Source organism: Pseudonaja textilis, chromosome 3 (assembly GCF_049901715.1).
Source record: "Pseudonaja textilis isolate UNSWEBS1 chromosome 3, rPseTex1.2, whole genome shotgun sequence".
NCBI lineage: Eukaryota > Metazoa > Chordata > Lepidosauria > Squamata > Elapidae > Pseudonaja > Pseudonaja textilis.
In genome coordinates, this window is record NC_141992.1 from 133,434,963 (window position 1) to 133,449,092 (window position 14,130).

General features: G+C 40.1%; 1 protein-coding gene across 10 annotated transcripts in view; it reads right to left on the minus strand.

The window, feature by feature from the left end:
• The window catches only part of RREB1 (ras responsive element binding protein 1), a 166,996-nt gene that overhangs the window by 120,603 nt on the left and 32,263 nt on the right, over positions 1 to 14,130 (minus strand). The window lies entirely within an intron of this gene.

Genomic DNA, 14,130 nt, shown 5'->3' on the forward strand with positions numbered 1-14,130 from the left:
GTATCCTTCCCCTGACACATCCACCCAGACATGCCCACCAAGTCACACCACGCTCACAGAACTAGTAGTAAAAAAAATTGAACCCTTGCTTGATCAGGTCAGACGGGTCTCAGCACCCAGTGGGGCAAAAGGTGAAACTGCTCTCAAATTAATGCAGCATCAATTTAACACATTCTGCCCCAAATGATTCACCAGTACAGAACAGCGTATCACAACAGTCCAATCTGATTTATTTTTTGCTGTAAGGTTTCTTTTTCTCCTTAAGCTGAGCTTAGGTAAAGCATAAAAAAGCAGGTTGAGTTGAGAAAAGGAATGGGGGGTGTCCAAAATTATCCAATGAGTTGTTCATCTCTGACAGTAGGCAAGAACCTAGTTCTTCGTTAGTCATCATCCAACACATTTAACCATCAAAAACTGGCTTATCAAAGTGCTTTGTGTATCAAAGCAGGCAGGTAGTTGCAAGAATTGTGCCGTGCTGGGGAAGCAGGCCTGACAGTTTTGAGCCTCAGCCCACTGAAAAAAAAACACGGAAAATGCTCAAGTGTGTGGCAGCTGCAACTCTGTCTCACAACATCCTCCCCTCAAATGGTTCCATTTTGCAGCTGCCTTGCTGCAACAAGCATTTTGTTCCTGGGTGATCGCTTCCTTTCCGTACATCTAATCCTGGACAGGCAGACAGAATGGGTGCACCTCATGATTAGGAGGACAGAGGAGCAGAACTTGTAAGACTTGCAAGGTGGACAATTGCAGTACCAGGAAGAACAACCTGTTCTTCAGCACAAGGCACTGATTCAGTACTTATCCTGCTGGGCAAATGCCAGGGGCCGTTGCTATTGCTGCCACTGACACAGTTTAACTAGACGGCAAATGCACCAAGCAGAAATCCAGGCTGCTATACAATGGCCAGCACACTAGCCTATAGTGTGGCCTAGGTATTCTTCATACGTCACACGGTCATACACAACTCCTGCTTAGTAGCCCACAAAGATACTAATAATATAGCAGGGATGATCCAAGTGTCAGACTTGTTCATGCACTGAACTACCCAGTGGTGGGATTGAAATTGTTTTACAACCGGTTCGGTGGGCATGGCTTGGTGGGCATGCTTTGCCTAATGCCAACACGCAGCTTTCCCCACACCAGCTGAGACCTGTAGCGCCAATCAGATGAGAAGATAAAGAGAAAAGCACAGAGCTGGGTGGGAGGGACAATCCTGGCTTTTCTCTTCCTTTTCTGCTCAGCTGATTGGAAGATATCTTTCTTCCTCTCCGCTGATCCTTGGCTCTTTTTTTCCTACCGTTTCGCCTGAACCGGTCTGAACCGGTAGCATACCACCACTGGAACTACCCAATACAGAGTATGGCCCACATGAAATCATGTCATTTATTTTTACTGGAAAACTAACAACTTTGACATCAACACACAGTGGGAAGCCAAATAGGCTGCTGAACGCCCAGATACAGGCAGTTACGTAGATGACCCTACACAAAAGGTGCCAGGTTTTGACCTTCCTTGTCAGCATTGGTCAACTCTGAACAGGATCCGTAACCAACATGGAGTCTGCAAGGACTCATTGTTTAGGTGGGGTCTTGTCTCTACCCTTCAGTGTGACTGTGATGCTCCTCGACAAAATATCCATCATACTGTGTCCGAAGGTCCCTCAAAAGTTTACATCGGCCCAATGTCTGCTTTTTCAACATAGACCACCCTGTTCTTGGGTGGCTGGGTGGGCTGAACATTAACATTTCAACCACCATAAGTCCATGTGTTTGCCATATGCTAAATAAATAAATAAATAAACCGGAAAGCTATTGAGAAATGGAAATGCTATTTTTGTGTAAAACACACAAAACAAGGCTTTTTGCTGTTAACTTATCCATAAATCATGTTCATACTCAAAGATGGAGAACTTCATCCCATCCACTTTGGACTGTCACCTGCCCTGCCCCCAATGCAGCTCTGCAGGCTGAACGCCAGTTACTACAGATGGTTCAAAGAAAAATGGTGCTAGAGTCAATGTTACAGCTTGCTGCTTTTTAATGGGGAGGAGGCCACAAAAAAATCCCCAAATCTGGAGCCAGTTCCCTTCTGCTCCCCCAATGCAATTAAGACACAACTTTGCCAATCAAAAACAGCAAGCTGATCCCCACAGCAGATAAACATGTCAATCACATGATTCATTCTACATCAGTTTAAATACTGCGTATCACATGGATTCACCGAACTGAAATGCACAGCGTGGCATAACAAAATCTTGTTTTCCTTTCATTTTTCATTTTGACATTGTATTATATTTTGCTTATCTGGATGAAACTGCCAAGTCAAGTAAGGATACCTTCTTCCAAATATTCAAGGACTTTCCATATGGGACAATATCCTGCTGATACTTTTGATGCCACTGTAAAACCTTGCAGTGGAAGGATCAGTTTTACCACAGGTGGTCACAACCAACACCAAAATCACTCACCCAGAGATAAAATAGTTGCTCAAAACGAACTCTTGAAACATATGAAGTGATGAGTATATTTACAACTCTGCAATCAATGTATTTTTAGCAGAGGTATACTTGCTCTTCCTGTTAACAGTGCATACAAAGATCTCTCCTGAATTCAATGCCAGCAATTTTCTCTTCCCTCTAATACAATAGTTAAAACAAACTTGTATTTAACAAGATTTAAAGAAAATGGATGGACGTATCTTTTTTAAAAGTGTACTATGACAAAACTACAAAGCTCCCCAAATAAAGCAATCCAAATTAATTCAGTTAAAAGGGGATGTGAAGTAAAACATATGCCACAATTAGCGTATCGTGAAGTTTTGAGAAGAGGCTTTATTTTGTGAAGAAAACAAATAATTTGAACAAAAGGAACACAAATGTAAATGGGAATTTTATGAGAGGCTGCTGCTCAAACCGGTTCTTAACCTTTACAAATCTTCTGTTTACTTGTTTCAAGATAATTTGTTAAGTCCTCGTAGCATCGAACAATCTGAAACAGACATTTTAGTTGTAGTTTTAGTTGCACCATGTCTTTCCACCAAGGCTGAAATTGCAAGGCTGCCTTTATATATAATCCCTCTCCCTCCCTCCCTTCTCTTTTCCTTTTCAGTGCTGCAGCTAAAGATGCAAGCCAAAGTACAAGCAAGAAAATTTAGCCAACCATAGCTGAAGAGGCTCACCTCCTCCCTGCCCCATGTGGCATATCTGGGCCAATCACTATGCTACACCCAGCTGTTCTGCTCTGTGCCTGCATCCAATGACTGACAGCAGTGCACTGTTACTGCAGAAGGTGTCATCCATCACTGGAAAAATAGAGCTTTGCAAGTGTACCAGAAACTTTAGACAGCTTAAATCCATCTTAACATCTGCATTTTCTCCTTTCACAAGGCACTCTTTTAAATTGAGAGGAGGGGGTGTTCAGAAAATGCACACACGTACACAGAAGAATAAACAGGGGGAAAAAATCAAAACATTTATGAAACTTTCTGTCAAGGCAGCTGGTTTTCAGTTACCAAAACCCTGAAACAATACAACTGCATGCCAGCAAGTTTTTAGTTAATATGGCTTCTTTCCTCCAGCATTTTAAAGTGCCAGGTGAAAGCTAATTCAACAAATTGTTTGTAACATGCCTTTTCAATTGATACCTCTGTAAAAATAAAATATAATGTGGGAAAATAAAAAATATCCCTGGAGGATGCCAGCTTGTTGAGAATTTTGAGACAAAATTTTGCAAATTGCTTATGGAGTGAGGCAGCTGGTGTTTCTCATCTGAAGACTCTTCAAACTTCTCTAAAGAAAGTGTATTTTTAAATTATTAATTACATGCATGGGTGTGAACTTGTGTACACACATGTACAAAGGTAACTATGAAGTTCCAAACTTTTTACTTCCAGGAATTATAGTACATCTAAAGGTACTTTACATTTAAACATTTAAATCTATTAACAGCATCCAAGATGCATCCCACAAACTTTTCCATAAGCTTTCATTTCTCTTTTTTTAATAACTTAGATATGGACAACTAAGATTAATCAAAGGCAAAAGCAGAAGGAATATTCCTCTCTCTCTCTCTCTCTCTTTGTGTGTGTGTGTGTGTGTGTGTGTGTGTGTGTGTGTGTGTACTCAATCTTTGGGCTCCAATTATTTCTTTGAATGAATGCTACTATTCTAATGCCCAGGATTTCACCTTGATTGCATTGTACAATATCCCCCCTCCCATGACTTTAGTATTATGTCACTCAAAATGTTAACACAGAGACACTAATCTCTGAACAATTTAAAACAATCTTCCAATCAAAATCCTGCAAAATTCCAGAGCAAAAAAATATGGTGAAATAGAGTGGGGTTACAGAGTGTACTCAAAGAGGAAAGAACACAGTGACCAACAGGTCTGTTTATTCTGCACTAAATTTGCCTCTTGTTTCAAGACTGCAACGCAACCCACTCGCAACGATTTTATTCCAAGATTTGCAATCCAGTGAACCAGGAAACAGACTCAGCTTCCAAAGCAATCATGGAACTCACTCAATCAGTTAGGTCAGTTAACATGTTGGTAGTCCTCATTTAGCAACCACCATTGGGACTGGAAACTTGGTTGCTAAAACAGTTGTTAAGTAAAACTGCAACTGTGCTTATGATCTTACTTTGCTTTGCTTTGCTTTACAGTATAGAAACGTCAAGGTAATGAACACATGAATTTGTCAAAAACTTATTTGTTCTTCACCATCATAACTGCAAATGATTGCTAAATCATTCGCAACTAATCAAGGAGAGAACCAACCTAGAACTAAGAAGAAATTTCCTGACAGTTAAAACAATCAACAATTTTGCCTCCAGAAACTGTGGATGCTCCAACACTGGAAGTTTTTAAAGAAAAGATTAAACAACCATTTTTGTCTGAGCAGGGGGTTGGACTAGATAGAAGACCTCCAATGTGCCTTCCAACTCTGTCATTCTGTTTCTCTGTCAAATGAGGCAGTCACTGAACTAGGCCTACTTGTATTCCCTTTCAAACTAATCTGCTTCACAGGGTAATGGTGAGGACAACATTAGAGAGGCCATGAGGCACATAGTTTAGACCAGGTCTCTCCAACCTAGGCAAAACTGAAAGACTTGTGGACTTCAACTCCCAGAATCCTTCAGCCAGCTGGCTGAGGAATTCTGGGAGTTGAAGTCCACCAGTCTTAAAGTTGCCAAGGTCAGAGAACCCTGGTCTAAACTACGTGCCTCATGGCCTGGTCTAGAAAGGGCAGAGCATAAGGCCTCAGAGAAGATATTAAATCCAAACTCAGCAAAACCAGGATCCAATTTAAAAATTGCATTTAAATGTTTTCACTCAAGCGTAAGTTATACAGCACATACCCGAAGAGTCTGTTGTTAGCATATCCTTGACAAGGACATTTGTAGTACAGGTCAATTTAAATTCAAGGGGGGAGGAATCCTGGGATGCTAAGGATTGAGGTGTGTTGCTTCTTTCTTTGCTTCGAAAAAGTTTACACCAACATAGGGAGAAAAACAATTACGAAGCCCGATTTCTAAATTTCTTCACTGAAATCAAAAATACAAACCCTTCCATCTTTCTGACCTTGGACTTGTTCATTTCGTTGGTGTCTTTCAGCACAGTCTCTTTACTAAACCATTCAAGGCACAGTGAGCCCTGATAAAAGAAGTTAATGTTTACTGAAACCTGTGCATGAACTGTACTAGACCTGATAGAACTTTTTTTTAAATAAAAAGTCAAAGTTCTGCTTACAGCATCTATTACCATTTAAAAAGAATGGGATAATTATGATTTTCTAATAAGCCATTATCGAATAGAAAGCACAAGGAGGATATGGGGACCCAATAAACTGAGTATGGACAAATACGTGGAACTCTTTTTTTTTAATGTAGATAATTATGTCAGAGGAAAGTGAGAAATGACAGCGCTCATCACATGTGCGCAAGTGAACAAGAATCAGTTATCTGTACAGAGGTAATTACAGGCACATATTACAGGTGCAAATCCCAAATTATATTCTCAGAATTCACAAATAAGGCTGCAGAAGCTCCTTTCCTAAACTCTAAGTGAGCCACTTACTTTGACCCTGTTACCCACAACGAGGCACCATATAAATACAATGCATAGAGCAGCCCAGTGCACATATTTTGGAGAGAGAGAGCCTCTGCTTTAAAATACACATTTTAAATTGCACATGAACATGGCTTTAAGGTACAAACATTACATTTTGCAATGGGTATCATGTTGCCATCCTAGCAAGAGCTTCGAAGATAAGAGCCAAAGATCAAGGATCAGGGTCACAAAATTATTGAATTCTTCACCCATATCTAACAGGCACTGTCAGCTACTAAGCAGGAACAGCAAAAAAAAAAAAGGCCCAATTCAAATTATTCACATAATGCATTCAGCATAACTTTATACATTGATCAGCACTTCATGCAACTGCTGAGGATATTCCCATAAAGGAATTGTTTCTCATCTGAAGGAACTGTGAAGAATGAAAGCACTGTACACCAAATGCCATCATATTTTGCACTACTAATCCAATAATGGTCTTCTACACTTCTCTATTAAGATAACATAACATCATCATTGCTTTTATTTATGTGAGACTACTTGGTCACAAAAGTTAAAAAGAAATAATCTGGAGCTTAAACAGTGGTGGGGAAAAAATGTACCTTTTTTTTTCTTGCTCTCCCCCATTTCTCCTCTTAAAGCAAGATGCTCCCAGGTGTTTAAACCAACTTTTTTCCCCTTCCCTACACAGCAGCAATAGAACTACAGTCACCTTGGAAACAAACATTGCCCAGTGTTTGCAGAACAAACAATGGTACCTTTTCAGCCAGTACAAAGCAGGCAGGGCAAGGGGCAGTCAAGCAATTCTAGGGTTTACAGGAGTGTTAACATATTGCATTCATTTACCAAGTGAAAAAATACTTCAGCACCAAAAGTGAGATTCTTTCCAAAAGAGTGAATCTTTGGCTGGAAACCACAGCCAGACCAGATGAGGAGAAGATCAGCCCAGGCTCACAAACGTGTATGCAATCTTTATGGCATTGTTGAGTCCAAGGGTTATTTCTAAATGCCTCATGCAGATGGTTAATTTTTTAGCTCATTCTTCATGCATATACACACACAGATTTACATCCCCTATATGAAGTATATAGTATAATTCATTCCTCTTAATTTCACAAATCCTTCTCATAAAGGTGATTTTTCTGCTTGGACAGGGGATTTGGTTAGACTTCCAACTCTGTTATTCTATTATTCTGACTGTTCTTCAAGCTGAGGGTAAAAAAATTCCCCTTAAGTGTAACATAAAAATGTGCATGAAGATATATTATGAGCCAGACCCTTGCGCTTTTATGTTCAGCTGACAAAAACAGGGATTCAAAACCATATCCTGAATGTACAGACAGAGAATTCAGGTCACAATGCTAGTGTCAAACACCAGACAACCAGATTGTTTAAAGAGCTGCAGCTACTTAATCTCTAATAAAAAAAGAAAACAAAACTGTTATACTTGGAAAAAGAAAACTATAAACGCATTATGTAAATAATAATATACTGGTCCTCAATCCTTAATGTATACAAAATAAACCCCTTTGCATAAAAGAAATAACAGGTAGCAGAGAAAGAATTATGCTGACTCAATTAATGCTCAACTGTCCTTGATACCTTCTTTGCATTTAAGGATAAATGTCTAATTATCTCTAGAACGAGTAGGATGAAAGTATATTGTTGTTCCGGGTTGAACAGAAATAGTTGCTGCTTGATATACATGCACAAAAATTAACATTTCAAAAAAATGAAGAGAGGAAAAAACCCAGAAACTCAATAACACCAACATTTCTGCTAAAGCATCCTGAATATACAATCGGGTAAATAAAATATTTGCTTTCCCTGATGAAGTAACTGATGAAGTAAGTTTTTTTATTTTTAAGTTCCACATAGGCCATCTGAGTGAAAACATATTGATGGTTCATTTATCACCAAACCACTCTGCTCTGAAATCCTGGTTATCCCTTCCTGAAAAGTATTACTTCTGGCAAACTCCTACTGTGCCAATTTCCTTGCTGCAGAGAAACAAAGCAACTTTAAAAGGTGATACCACCGAGTTGTCCTCATCACCACACTCCTAGAAAGTCAATTCAAGTACCCCTTCTCTCAGCAAGCCCACAGAGGCTGAGGAAGGAATTAAAGTTTAAGGTGTTAAGGTGTTAAATTCACACTTGACAGCTGTGGCATACAAAGATAGCACCCGAGGAAAAACAGATAAAAAATTGTTGCTCCTATACAACAAGGTGTACTTTTGAGGACCAAATGTGTGTTGTATCAGCAATTGATATATAACACACATTTGGTGGAAACACACACAAATGAATGGAAACTAATCAAAGGCAGAAGCAATCTGGAATTACAGAGAAACTTCCTAACAGTGAAGACAATATACCAGTGGAACAGCTTGCCTTCAGAAGTTGTGGGTGCTTCATCCCTGGAGGTTTTTAAGAAGAGACTGGAAAGCCACATGTCTAAAATAAATACTACAGGGTTCCTGCTTGAGCAGGGGGGTGGATTTGAAAACCTCAAGGTCCCTTCCAGATCTATTCTGATTGAGCTCTGATTTCACAACATCCTTTTTCCCCCCTGCATTTGATCCTCTTGGGCAGGAGGGCACAAAGGAAAGAAAACAAGAAACTAACTGAGGGGGGAGAGAGACGCACACTCAGATGCAGAGAAAGCCAAGAGGGAAAGTTTTTCATCGCCTTCAAAAAACCGCACCCATAGAAAAAACACCTCTGAATTGCAAAGCCTGACAAGCTGAAGCCACGGGTTACACAGCAGAGGTACTGAAGAAATCTGTCCACCTCCCCCCTTTTCTCACTCACACTATCACAAATCCTCAGGCTGCCAGCTGGGAGGACTGTTTATAGGGCAGGGAGAGGGAAGAGGTGTTGCTGCCAGCACCCCCCACCCTGCCCCACAACTCCGCTGTGCCTCTTCGCTGCCCTTGCCCTTCACCAATGAATGAACATCCTCCACTTCTGTGGAGCCCCTCCCTGTTTCTGCAAAGCAATGATTATTTGCTGCTTTGCACGTAACAGTATCTAAACTCCTGCAGCCTCTTTTGTCTGTGCGGAGAGGTGTCTCCACACACCCAGATCCCACCTTCTCAAGCCAAGCCAGAAGGCCTCCCCAATTCTACTTGCCAACCATGAGGCCTACAGTACTCATTCTTCTACTCTAACCTCCCCCCTCAGGCACTTTTCGTATCCTTCTCTCATAATACTATTTTTAAGGAGCAGGAGAGCTTTTGCCAACTTTTTACCAGATCTCCTCTGCTGTGAAGAAATTTACCCATTTCTGCAGCTGAGGCTCCTGTTTGATGCAGAAACACATCAAGCTAGGATTTTCCAAACAATTGACAACCTTATGTTGTACGTTTTCTCCCTCTACAAAACAAGGATTCACAAATAAGTGCAAGGTAACCTGTACTTTATATTCACTGGCTTAATTTTGAACAAGTTTCTTACTCAACATAGACTTATATACACATCATCAGACTGAAAGGATGCTTAGGATCAAATTATTGTTCATATCTACAAAGCAGAAGTCCAACAGGGAAAGCTTCCATTTTCATTGCAAATACATGGCAAGAAAACTTGCTGCAAAATTTGTGCTTCCTTTTTTTTCTTAAAGCAAAGGTAATAGAGGTAGCCCTTGTTACTGTTCAATGGCAGATATATGGCAAGAAGACATGTGCAAAATGTGTGCTTTTAAAAAAAAACAGTTAAAGGTGCTATAGGTAGTCTTCAAAGTTCAACCACAATTGGGACCAGAATTCCACTTGCTAAGCGATGCAGTCATTAAGCAAATCATCATGTGACTGGACCAGATTTTATGGCTATTTTTATCATGGCCATTAAGCATGGTCATGAAGCGAATCTCACAGTTGTTAAGTGAATTGCATCATTAAGTGAATCTGGCTTTCCCAATTGACTTCGCTTGTTGAAAGTCGGCTGGGAAGGTTGCAAATCATGAGACTCCAACTATCATAAATGCAAGCCAGCTGCTGAGTGCCAAGTTGCAATCACAAGATTGTGATTGCACAAGATGGCCAAATTGCAATCACCATAGTGGTGGTGTGACACTTGAAACTTGAAGGACAGGTTGTAAGTCATTTTTTTCTGAGGTCATCACAACTTCACTGTTAAACGGACAGTCATATGTCAAGGACTACCTCTAGATCAGCCGTCTCCAAACTTGGCAACTTTAAGACTTGTGGACTTCAACTCCCAGAATTCTCCAGCTGCCAAGTTTGGAGACTCCTGCTCTAAAGCCTTGCTCTTCAAGGCAAGCAAGCAGGTAAGCAGAAATTCACCTCCATCTGAGCCTTGTTGTTCTTCTCTTCATTCAACTTCTTTTTGTGCAAGTGAAAGGGAAAAAGAGAAAGGCCATTTCTTATCAATTAAAAACACTATGTCCTAAAGGTGCTTTTTCAAGAGGCAACTGGCCTTTCTTGGTTTGTTTGTTTTTTGAAGACATTTCACTTCTCATCCGAGAAGCCTCTTCAGCTTCAGCAAGAAGCTTAATGGATGAGAAGCACCTGGATGACTGAGAATCTCCACAGATATTTAAAAACACAATGTTTCTCATTTCCCCTCCCCCCCCAAAAAGACAGGTAGTAGTGAGAAGACTCACTCGCTCTCCAACTCTATTTACTATTAGGTTTGTATCCTATCTTTTGTGTAGGACATCAGCAACCTTCTCTCATTTTTTACTAGAACACAATCCTAGAAGGTAGGCTGAGCTGAAAAACTGTGAAAAATTAATCCAAAATTATCCAGTGTTCTTCCATGGATGAAGCTGGACTAGAATGTGGGTCTTTTTTCTTCTAGTCAAACACCTTAAATAATGACCAACACTGTCAAAATAATTGATATTAAAAACGGGCAGGATGACATAATGAAAGTACAAGTCACTTACATTAGTTACACAGATACTGTCCAGATGAGATTGCTAACTCTTCATCTGATTCCAGAAATATTAGCAGATAGACAGACAACTGTGTCTTTATGAGGCAAACATTTTTACCTATTTATTTTTTTTACATAGCAAGCTCTTGTTACAAGATACTAAAAACAGGTGAGACAAGATTTTTCTCCTGGTAAGTTGGCAGTTCTCAAAGAAGTAACAAATGACCGCTGTTCACCATGGCAAGCGTCGACAAACCAGTCATCTAGATATCAAATATAGCATGATTCGAGCACGCCCCACTGAATTTAGCAAAGTTTACTGATTCAGGTGTGCTTAAAAATACACCTTAATACACCTTAAAGAACTGTGGTTAATTTGGAACACTACACAGCTCAACATGCTATTACAAAGATTCATTTGTTTTCAAATATTATTTTTATCTTTAATTTGTGAAAAAAAACACAAAACCCCAAGACAAATCTAAACTTGCATTTAAGAAAGCATTAAGAGAATAGACTTTTTTGGCATTATTAAAATATTTTTGTTTGCTTCTGCTCAATAGATTATACTTAAGAGCCAGTATTATAAAATCTTACTATATATTATATACAGAAATATATTAACAACCTATTGTTAAACAGATTAAATCTAATAATTAAATAGAAAACAGTTGCTGGAAAGCCCAAAGTTCCCTCTCTGTTTTTAATTACAGCAGCATTAGTCAGAACACCTTCCCAAAATGGAATCGTATAAACCGGCTTAATTAACCAGATGCATTAGATTTCCCATATCCTCAAAAGCCAAAGCTCTCAGCCTATATCTCTCACTCAGCAACCAAAATTTTAATATTTTACTTGCCTTTTAACTGAAAATATTAAAGAAAATATATAACCATAAAAGAATGAATGTAATACAGCTGAATAAACCAGGGATTTTAAAACATCATGGAGATAATAGCTTTCTAATATACCATTAATTTATGGTTATCAAATGGTTATCCAATCACTTCTTAAAAACCTCGTTTCTGAAGACTTTCCACAAATGCACAACACACAAAATTATATAGTCATGTTAAAATATAAAAAACTGTTACATTTCAGCTAATAACGAATGCCAAAAATGATGCTTAACACAATGTAAATTATCAAATTAAATCATACTTTATAATAAATTTATTGCATTGAATTCAGTTTGGGGTGTGCTACCAATCCATGCGTTAAATTACAGTCCAATACTGTAGTTTCTAGTTTGAAATACCTAGGTACTTGGTTTCTTTGTTTCATTTTCCAAATCACATCCACTATAGTTTGCCCAAGTGACTCCACGGATGGCATAGGATATGTTTGTCACATTCAAGTCCAGCTTTTTGCTTACTATTGTACACTGAAACTCAGTGGGAAATAATGGGAAGCACATCAACAGGTTGCAGTTTATGGGAAAGACTATCTGCCTGATCTTGAATATTAAACTACCACTCACAAGCTGTCACGAACTTTTTCTTACCATTTTATCTGCTATTATGAGCCACTTTGAGCTTCAGGGCTTGCTTTTAGCAACTGATATTATGCCCTTAAACACAGAAAAACAGCAGCGGAGCCTAACGCATCCCTAAGCCTGGTTCATAGGCCTAGCCCCGTGAGGGCGAACCTATCAGAGGTGGTATTCAGCAGGTTCTGACCAGTTCTGGAGAACCGGTAGCGGAAATTGAGTAGTTCGGAGAACCAGCAAATATCACCTCTGGCTGAGGATTTTACAGTATCCTTCCCCTGCCATGCTCACTAAGCCACGGCCACAGAACCGCTTGTTAAAAAAAATTGAATCCCACCACTGGAACCTATGGCACGTGTGCCACAGGTGGCACACAGAGCCATTTATGCTGGCATGCGAGCCGCAGGCAAACTTACCTCACGGTGCATGCATGTGCCTCACAGCTGATTTTCGGCTGGTTTGAGGCCTTTTTTGGCCTCTGCAGGCCAAATAGGCCCATTTTGTCACCTGCAGAGACTTTTTTCAAGCCTCTGGGAGGCTGAAATAGGCCTCAAACCAGCCGAAAATCAGCTGTGATGCGTAGGCAGGTAAGGGGGGCCAGCGCAAGAGGCATGAGGGGATTGCATGCGCATGGGGTGTGGGGAGGGGCACGCATTGCTTTCTATGTGATGGCGTGCAAGTGCCAGCCCGCACACAACTTTTGGCACAGGAGCTCAAAAAGGTTAGCCACCCCTAGTCCTACTAGGTGAAGCATCCTAGATTGTTGGCCTTCATCATCTTTATCCAAGATAAAACAGTGCCCTATCGCATCAGTCCAAGTTTTCTGGGTTACACTTGGGGCGCAGCATCTCCATCCTGAAACTGCAACATCTGCGCACATTTGCTTATAAGTACCTGCACGTAAAGCACACTTCTTTTGCACCACTTCCTAAGCATCAGAGATGTACAAATTTCCAACCCTGAGATTCATCTCAAGATTACGTAGATGTTTATATGAGAAAGCATACTGGCTCATACCAAGGCTGTAGAACTTGAAATTCTCAAGATTGTTTCAAGCGAAGAGTTCAGGCCCCTAGAAAAAATGGGCTTGTCATTTTCTGTAATGGTATGGGGGAATGACCTTGGGAGACAGAGGAAGAGATGCTGCCTAAGGAACACTCAGATAAGAAGTATAGCCCATTACTGCATAATGGACAGAGCAAGAGGCTCCCTAATTAAACTGGGGTAAGAGCAGGAGAATTGCAGTTTCAAGCTTGCAAGATGTTGTTAATGTAATTTATACACCTCAGCAGACTTAGCTTATCTGACCATGGTTCCTGTATGGTCTACCTGGTAATGCTGAAACCTTCTCAGAAGCCCAGGAAACTGAGAAAAGGAAGGGAAAACGTACCACAGGAAAGGGAACCATATATAGGTAGTCCTCGACTTATGAACACAATTGAGACCAGAATTTATGTTAGTGAGAAATTTGTTGACTGAGTTTTGCCCCACTTTTCCTGCTACTGTTGTTAAGTGAATCATTGCAGTTGTTAAATTAGGAGCACCGTTGTTAAGTGAATCTGGCTTCTCAGAAAGTGGCCAAAAGGGAATCACATGACCCTGGGACGCTGCAACCATCATAAATATCAACCAGTTGTCAAGCATCCAAATTTTGATCATGTGACCA